Source organism: Haliotis asinina, chromosome 11, assembly GCF_037392515.1.
Source record: "Haliotis asinina isolate JCU_RB_2024 chromosome 11, JCU_Hal_asi_v2, whole genome shotgun sequence".
NCBI classification, from domain to species: Eukaryota; Metazoa; Mollusca; class Gastropoda; order Lepetellida; family Haliotidae; genus Haliotis; species Haliotis asinina.
Genome location: NC_090290.1, coordinates 43908408 through 43918551, shown reverse-complemented (window position 1 = coordinate 43918551; position 10144 = coordinate 43908408). Strand labels below are relative to the sequence as shown.

The 10144-nt window shown below is 39.5% G+C and overlaps 1 pseudogene; it reads right to left on the bottom strand.

Annotated features, from left to right (window-relative positions):
• Positions 1 to 1141: 1141 nt before the first annotated feature.
• Positions 1142 to 9787, bottom strand: LOC137256557 (sodium- and chloride-dependent creatine transporter 1-like; annotated as a pseudogene).
• Between the last annotated feature and the right edge of the window lie 357 nt (positions 9788 to 10144).

Below are 10144 nucleotides of genomic sequence, written 5' to 3'. Positions count from 1 at the left end.
TTCACGACCACTTGGGTTTAATGAATAGATTCCCTGACGTCTGACGGTTTGTAACCTCAGTTAGCATATAAGAAACATAATTTTGGTAAAAATAAAACACATGTATTTCACATGAAAGGGCCAGATGAATAAGAAGTCATCTTCATAGTCATGCAGACAAGTTCTGCTGAGGAATCATTCTAAATTTCGGTTTGGCTACTTAGTACTGACATTTTATGACATATGGAAAAAGAACCTGAGCGGGAGACCCGTGAAGATCCGGGGTAGAATATGTCTTCAGCAATGCATGGACCCGTGAAGGTCCCGGGGTACAATAGGTCTTCAGCAAACCATGCTTGCCATAAAAGGCGACTATGCTTGTCGTAAGAGGCAGCTAACGGGATCGGGTGGTCAGGCTCGCTGACTTGGTTGACGCATATCATCGGTTCCCAATTGCACAGATCGATGCTCATGTTGTTGATCACTGGATTGTCTGGTCCCGACTCGATTATTTATAGACCGATGCCATATAGCTGGAATATTGCTGAGTGCAGCGTAAAACGTAACTCGATCACTCACTCACCAGGGTGGGAAACAACATTTTGTGGCACACTTCAGTTTATTTCACCACCTGTTCAGTACTTTATCCCTTCCCCTTGATTCGCATTTAAATGGTAACTAAGAGGCCGAAAGAATAGTTCTATACCGAGCAATGAGACACTTTCGTACAAAATGGCACCCACTAGCCAGATTAAACGTATTTCGGTGGACAATCAATTAGAAATATTTGAAAAGAGTAAAATTTGTTATATTTTAAATCCCTGAAAAGTAATTATATGATCAACTGTATACTACATGATATGATATGTGCAACTGGACAGTTTTCTGTTCGTACGTTTCTGTTTTTACGTTTTCTAGTGGCAGTCTCTGCAGAGTAGGCGTGTTCCCGATCATAAATATATATTTTAGATTTCAACAACATTTGCAACTGCAGTATAACCGGGCTGTCCTGGCTGATAGTCATGTTGTTGTCAGGAAACTGATATTTAATTACAGGAACATTCGCGCTTATTTACTTCCGACTTCAACTGATGTTTGGCTCAAGGTCTACCATTGGCTGTGAAGCCAACGGTTCTGAGTGTCTCCAGTATTTGTTTGGTTGGAGAGATCTCTTCAGTTTCTGAAATGTATGAATGTGATAGACATTTAACACGTCCGTATAAAAATATGAAATATTAATATAAAAATGAAATGTAAGTAACAGTTGTTATTACTGATACAATATTGATGAAATATCTTGCTTGACATATACTTTAGTGTAGTAGGGAGTGAGTGAATATGCTTTTACGCCGGTTTTAGAAATAGCCCAGCTATACCCCTGCGGTGGACAGCAGAAATGGGCTCCGCACTCTGTACACATGTGGGGATTCGAGACCGGGCTTTCACCTTGACGTGCGAACGCTTTAAGCACTGGACTATTCCACCGCTTCTTTAGATGCTCAACGGCTATTTAGAAAAGCAGCATGTTGCAATATATCAGTCCACCTATCGTGATAGTCCTGTCAAAACCACGTATCTGACTTGTACAAAGCTATCAGATATTCGAAAAATAACCCATTTCATTCTTTTAAGCGCAAACGTAACCCGATGAGATTTCAACCTTAACTTTGCATCATTATTTGCAGTGAAACGAATCATGTTTGCCAACTAATTTCGGGTTTTGGCCGGAATGAAAAATAACAGGTTTTGCATGAAGTTTATTCTTGAATAGGGTATTTTGAAAAACAGTTAGTTTCACTAAAATGTAGTCAAATAACACGTTAACAGGAAGAAGAGGCGATGTGGTGCCAGAGCCATTATTCAATTATAAAATACAACGTTAATCAAGAAAAAAGATAAATTGCTTATTTGCAGGACAAACTCCATCGGTGTAAGAAAATACTGAACTGGCCCATTATCCATCATTATTGACTGTAGTAGGCCATATTCATTACAAATCCATCTCAGTTACAGTATCGTCTCTAAATATGTCTAACACAACGGGTCCCTGACCTGTGCTGATGTACAGCCCAACTCCTTACATAGAGCAAACATTGTTACAAAACCTTTGTAACTTAAATATGAAGGATGGATCAAATTGTAACATGTTCTGTATCAACTCTGGCGACTTAAATCTTAGCAAAACCTGTACGTCTATACAGACGTCTATGCTGATGACTGATAGAACAAATAGGAATGAACCGTTAGGTCATATGGTTCAGTCACCATATTTCAACAATAAGTCTCTCATAATTATATCGTTTCTGACAACCCGTTAAATGAACACACACACATGAAACTCCTGTGTGGTTCGATTTGTAAACACAAAAACAAGTTCCCTCTTCCAGGGCTACATTCTGAATTATGAACATTATCAGCATAAAAGCATACAGTTTGTCACTATTTCAAACAAAATGTCGGTAATAAGAAATGTGTCTCTTCTACTCATCAGTATGATTCGGCATCCCTTGTTTTATGTCAGTGACAGATATGTTACTGTTTCTGCTAATAGAGGTATAAGTCAAACAAGGAGAGGGTTCTTCGACATGGTCGTGCATAACCAACTTGACTTCACAGGGCTTGCTATCACTGACATTTTAAGAACATCAACGTGATCAGCTGGGGTATAGGCAGACCTATGCCGCATAACTCGCTCGATGACATTGTGAACTGACTTCTTCAAAGCACTTCTGGGTGACAATCAGCTGCTTGACTTAAAATCTCAACTCAGTGACTCACTCGTCATTTGCTTCTCAGATGCTAGACTCAACAATGCGTTGACCAGAGTTGCATTTCTATTTTGATATGAATAATAATAATGAGACATTAAAAGTACAAACAGTAGAACATTATTACCCCAGATAACCCTAGCTGCCTCTTAGGCGGTAGAAGGTTATAGTCATATGACCTTTACCCATCAGGTACCCATTTTCTGCTGGGTGAACACAGGCAATTTCGAACAAACTCAGAACAGATTATCATTATAACATGTTTCATTGTGGGACAGGACTGACGTACTAGATACTCTCGGGGGTCGAGCTGCCAAACACGATCACCAATCCCAAGACTCACGGAGCTCAACGTTGCTCAGCTGATTTGCTGATTTTGAATTTATGTTCAGAACACACCAACACGTACATATGCATAGCAGTCACTGCATCGAATGACTGTGTCACCTGCAGAAACTATTCTTTTGGTCTAGTCTGTGATGCAGGAGGAAAACAGAGGAACAACCAGTTCCCCACGACCTTCATGCAAGACGTATAACATGATGTCATGTGAAGCAAGATAAAAAATGTTAAAGTTGTCACAGGTAAACTTGCTTTTATACTACAATGCCAGTGATGGAGTTGTCAATACTTCATGTAGATTCATTGTGAGAACGTCCCCTTTGATTTCATTCCGTTTGTCAAAATGCATTTCTGTTCTTGCTTTTCCCCTGCGCTTCACATGAATTGAAATACGTATTTAGATACTCTGCCTGCTTTGTGACCGACACATATAAGTCATTGGTCTTTTCAGGCCTGAAGGATGCAGTGTTTTTATTGCGATACTAATCTACAATTACTAGTCGACTCATGGCTGTAGCTTCATGCTCTGCACATGACTTACAGCTCAGTCATTGAGTGAATGTTGGATTCTAGAAACAGTTTATATACCGGAATTTCTACAATAATGGGATAGCAGTTTTGAGTATGAGATACAACACGAATATCAAGGATCAAATGTTATATCCTAGAGGTGATAAAAACATACAATATCAGTTACCCAGATTCTTCAGTTCTAAGTCAAAACTTGTGGTTTCATGTTTATTTCACAAGTCATCATTTTATGAATGTCATAAATTAGGTCGTGTTTCGAGCACAATACAACTGTAGTAATGTAAACAGTATTGAAACACGTCTTCACAAAATGGTGGTTGCTGAAACTTGTGAGGTTGGGGTCCAATAAGACAGGTGCTTTTGAAAAAAGGTCATTTCAGGAAAATCTTCTGGAGGACTGTTATGAGAGTTTGACAGAAAATGCATTGTTACAACATAAATGTAATTTTTTTTATCTAGAGTGAAGTGTGGCAAAATGCCGACTTACGAGGTTTTGACAGGACTACGACGCCATGTTACATGTCAACGCCATGATTCACAGTATCTTTACTCGAATCTAATCGGTATCATTTTTAAGTTATACACACACACAAGTTTTGTCTTTATGTTAAGTGTATGTTTACTTCCTTCACGTTTGCCCCTGGAGTGTTGTAGGTCGTCCAGATAAAAACAGCCACTAGTGGGATGAATGTCGAAAAGGATATGACCCACCCAAGAACTGTTGGACAATTTTGCTAGTCATCATCTTACCAGATGACTGGAAGGTATCCAAAGTTACCCCACGTTTAAAGGCCACGTGACCAACGATACCGAAGAATGCGAATCCGAAGAACACGTTGGTGAGAGAATCGACCAGACAAATGATTATGGCATCCCTTGAAGAAACAGTACGTGGCTGATGAATAACACATTATAACAATACTGGTGAAAACATTTGTTACAGATGTTACCTCGAGTATTCTGTGTGTCAGTGTTCTGGTGTTACTGGCATGTGTCCCGTTCCTCAAAGCGATCGTGACGCTACGATGGTCGTAACTCCCATACTTTAACATAGACTTACGACAGTCGTCACAATACAACCGAGGAACGGGGCACTGGACAGTAAATTGTCTCATCTTGTTGTTTCATATCTAATATAATCATGACATAGTCAAGGTTTCATCACAGAAGCCAGTCGGTATAGAAGAGTATTTGTTTCATTCTTTCTCGTCCCTAATAAGGTACTGTACCTTCAGTTGTTGGAGATAATAGCCAGTTTTTATATCGTATCAGCCTCTATGCTAGATTTAGTTATTAGATTTATATATTTGTGATAATCCAGTTGTTTTATTGTCCATCGTTGGGAGGTGTTTTGTATGATTTATTTTAATTATTATAAATCTATTGCTTTTTTAGGCACAATGTGGCTGAAATAATGCCACTTGCTAATACTTTGTCGATAAGCACCACTAGCTGTGCTTTAATATGCACGTTGTGCTAATTACAAAATTCAAACTGTGGGTGCATTGAATAGAAAGTGCGTGTTCCAGATTTTATCTTTGACGAGTAAAGGTAGTGGAGTTGGTGATAGACATAAAATATACCTGAAGCAGTTGTTATCCTTTCGGCTGTGTCCAGACAAAGTGATGATACACCCCATGGCTATACCCATGGAAAACAGGGCCACGTTACACGACTGAATCCAGATCTGAAAGTATATCATTTATGTATGTTGTCAGGAGGAGCGCTACTTATCACAAAAATTACAATGACTTGATAATTGTTCCGCTAACAGTGTATATAAGTCCCATTACATTCGAAGTTTTAATGTGCATGTATGGGACCAGTGTATAATTATTGCTGTAGACCCATCATGTTTGTAATCACCAGAAACATCTGTTATCCAACTTCGGCCATAGCGATAATCCTTGCACGCATCACTGTGTTTGTACGAGTCGCCGTCCTGGTCCAAGATGCGCGTACCTAATCACTGCACATGCGCTATGGGCGCAGCGCAGCACAGCTGGTGAAACCACCTTTTTCCTTTGCGCTGGAGGAAAATTAGTGAATCGTTTGAAATTCGATTTGGGATGATTTTTTCAAAGCGTTATTTTTAAACTTTATAATTTGAATTGGCATTTTTATAATTCGTTTCTGTAAGCCTAATCTCTTTCTCCACACACATACCACCACCACTACCACAACCACACACTAACATTAAAAGAAAAACAACGAAACATAACTCTAAGTGAGTAAATGACTATTATCTTACTTGTGGATCTGTGAGGTCCTCAAACTTGGGATAGATATTATAGTAGTATATTCCTCTTACTGATCCCGGAAGTTGACACGCCCGGATGAGGAAGACAACGATGAGTATGTAAGGGAGAACTACAGTGATGTAGACTGTCAGAAAGAAATCAGTGAGCGAGTGAGTGAAGGGGGACTCAAGGATCATCGGAAGAGAATAATCAGCCTCGAAGATCTGGACATAAAGGGTAAAAGACAAAATAATCCTATTTATTTGAAAAATGAGTGAGTGTGTGAGTTTAGTTTTACGCCACACTCAGCAATATTTCATCTGTATAGTGGCGGTCTGTAAATAATGGAGTCTGCACCAGACAATCCAGTGATCAAGAGCATGAGCAGCGAGCCTGACCACCCGATTCCGTTAGTAGCCTCTTACGACAAGCATAGTCGCCTTTTATGGCATGGGTTGCTGAAGGCCTATTCCCTCCACGGGACCTTCACGGGTCTATAAAGGATAGGTTGTCACATGGGCAAAGGATTCCCTAAATTACAATCATATAATAACCCAGGCAACGGCTCTGAAGAGGTCATCGGAAGTATTAGAATGATTGTATTTGTATGATCAAGTGAGATGCTCATTAATTCTCTATTACAGGGAAAACAAAGACAGTTTACTAAACGGGTGTCTGTGTTATTCCATTTGTTCTACAATTTGATTCCAAACGTATCTAAATGGTGAAAGTGACCGAAACAAGACTTCAATAATTTACAATCAAGAGAGTAGTCTGACCTTAGGGCACCACGGAATCTTAACCATTAACGAACTTGGAACTTTGATCTCACACATATATTTACGCCAATTATCTCCTATAGATTTCACAAAAGAAAAGACAGCGCATCTTTAAACTGCGTCCAGCAGTATTCCGTTATTGGTGAACTCCTTCAACATTTAACTTCTAGGTCACCGAGTGTTTAATGCATGACAAATCTCCAACTCATTTAATATTGCAAAGTTCAAACCGACAGACGCATCGTATTATATATTGTATTGTGAATTGTATTTGTAACAATTCTTCGTGAAACAAAAACATATTGTTAATATTGCTATGAGGTTAATAAATTTTCCACCAAGTTTCAGTCTTGACCAGAGAATTATGCGTGGGATTATGCAGTTTACCTTCCCTGATACTTTTATTCCTCGAAATATCCAAAGAAATGTGATCACTGTGGTGACGACGAGACATCCAACAAGATGCCATCTTAGACCTCCTAGATTTTGCAGACCCTCGCCTTCCCCGAGCATCTGGATTCTGAAAACGGAAACACTCTCTGGTTTAATGTCGAATGTACACCGCTCTCAGCTGTTTTCCAGCAGTGTCTGAAGCTTCACGCAATGGGACACCAACCCGGGTCAATCGAACGCTTTAAGCGCGAGGCTACTCAATCACAAGATTGTAATGTACATGTATATGGTCAAAACATTTGAGGCTAGATGTTTCAACATAGTGCAAGGAAGTTATTATATGATTGAAAAAGAGCAACGAAAAGCCATTCATAATCATACTTCCAAAATTCTTCAGCAGCTGTCATCCTGCCGGTTGTACCGTTAATGGCGTCTCCTGTTGTATTTAACGCTGTGTCAGGTGATGTAATCTTGTCGTGAGTGCATGTCTAGGTGTTCCATGCGTTGTCACAGTGGTCCCAGGGCAGGCTGTGTGAGAACGAGTAGTAGAAGTAGTATGTAAACCATGTGAAGGTGACGTTGAAGTAGCTCACGAATATCCACATCACCACCACACCGCATATGCCTATACATGCAATGGTAGAAAGACATAGAATAGTATCGAGAGTGACGTCTGATTTTACGTCTCTTCGTTTGATGCGTTTTTATCTATTGTCCTTACATTTTGTCTTTGTGCGAAAAGGAAAGTTTGTGAATGCCGAATGCTAACGGTAGCGCAGGACATGCACATCGACGATCTTCAGGTTTTCATTCATGAAATTTTCATGACTTTCCTTAAATTAGGCCTAGGATATAATTCATCAAACACTTAGTACTAATGATATCTTTCTTTCTTAAAATCCTTCATGAACTGACACAAATCCAGAGGGTTTTGGTTTAGCTTAAAATCTGTTCATGTCCGTAGAGGGGGCTCAACAACTTATTTTTCATTATGTATTGCATGATGAGACACATACTAAATGGTTTACACTTCGTGATGTTAGTGAATACAATTTAATACACAATTACAAAAAGTAGGTCAAAGTGAAGGCACGTTTCATACACGTGTTATGGTTAACTGGAGTACAAAGAGAAAAGAAACAGATTTCCGACTAATTTCATCCTTTCTCTTCTTTAAGTTACAGTGTATGATTATCATCTTCTGTCTTTAATCATTGGACAGTAATATGATCTTTTATCTTACCTCACAAATAAATATCGTTTTCTGATTGTTAAGAGCTCTTCTATTATTTTCGACCCCCTCCCCATCCCCCCGCCCTCACAAGCGAGGTACACTGGAATGTACCCCGCTGCCAATGGCAACTCATTCGGTACATTGTGGTAGTACTCCTTTATCTCGAATAACGTTGAATCATGCAAGATGTACGGAACGTGCCGATGATTTTGCGAATGCATATTCATAACAGGGAGATAACTCTAAATCTGTTTGTCTCGTATCTTCTGCAAAATGTAGCCATTGCTAAGAAAAGTGTCTCTCGCATTTCAATAAAAAAAATTTGTCAAAACTTTCGAATGTAGTCCACGTGAATGTTAAAAAGGGGAATTACGCCGCGGGAATTACACAATACCTGCGTGAAAAACAGCAAGACGCAAGCAACAAATTGTTTGCTTCACATAGGTCGGCTGAAGTGTACGATCCAATACCCAAGCTTCAAACAGTTCAGCATTAAAATTGAGGTGTTCGGCAAGGTGAATACGTTGTTCACAGGTCCATCGGGGCTCATGGGTTGATGTATGTGTTTATGTTCCCGGAGCCAGATCTCTTATGCCTATACATAACTAAAGCCATACCGAAAATATAAATCTCAAACAATTATGTCCCCCTTCGGCCATGTTAGTCAGAAGCTATTGGTTTGGCTCCCTATTATGTATGGCATATTTCCCTGTTGCCAGAAGGGCATGAAGAAATGGTTACCTTTGAAAGCAGGACACATATTCCAGACTTTTATAGGTCCACTGTGAGAGAATTGTCCGATTGTCATCTCCAGAAACACACAGGGGGTGGTTCCAATGATTGTGAAGAACATGAACGGTATCAGGTAAGCTCCTTGACAACAGACAAATAAGCTTTTAGGGAAATCTTTTAACGCCGCTTCTGTTAATATCTTGGAAGATACAGATGATGGATTGCGAAGAACTGCTCAGTGGTTGGTTTGGTCTCAGTTATTTACATATTTTGTGGCTTTCTGTTGTGAGAATTATTAAGACCATACGGAATTAGCAGTATTATAACTGACCCATTTTCAGCATGCAAGTATACAATCAGCTGGGTGGCATTTGTGCATCCTCATTGTTACCTTTATCCAGTACTTTCAACAAGTTCAAAATTGGGGATCTATTTCTCCCAATTCACATGGGCATTATGAAGTGGCTTCCACCAGTAGTGTTCAAAGTTTGAAAGTCGTGCAAGGCAACATGGTAAATTCTCTTCTCGATGTGATAACGAAATGCCCTTGATTATCCTTAACAAACATTGAAAGAGTTGAAGACATCTGATCGACCACGGTGCTTTATGAGTTTGGTTTTTGTCTATTCCCTCTCAGATACGTGGGTGATATAAGTTTTTTTATTTAGGCCTACCTCCTCCGTTGCGCATACAGAAGAAAGGGAACCTGATGAAAGCTCCTGACCCAACACTATATCCAAGAAGCGTGATGAGATAATCCAGTTGACTGCGCCATTGCTCATGAGTCATGGTTGTCTCCACCCTGTAACAGATTCAACGTCCAGTTGTGTGTGTAATTTTATTAGTGATTAGTGAGTAACGTTATTATTTCCCTGAAATCCATTTCCATGTTACTCTGTTAATCAGTTTCTGTTTTCAATAATCACTCATTCATCCTCTGTACGATTATCAAAAATACGTTCTACTTTTTTAAAAAGATTTCCCTATCCATTTAACCTTTTACGTCGTTACAATATGTTGGAAAACAAAATCATCAATTCATCATTTTCTAGGAAACTGCAGCGATGGCTAGAGGGGATAGACAGACACGTGAAATTATCCAACTGGTTCTCCGAGTAAGAGACTAGGACAAGATGGACCAGGAGT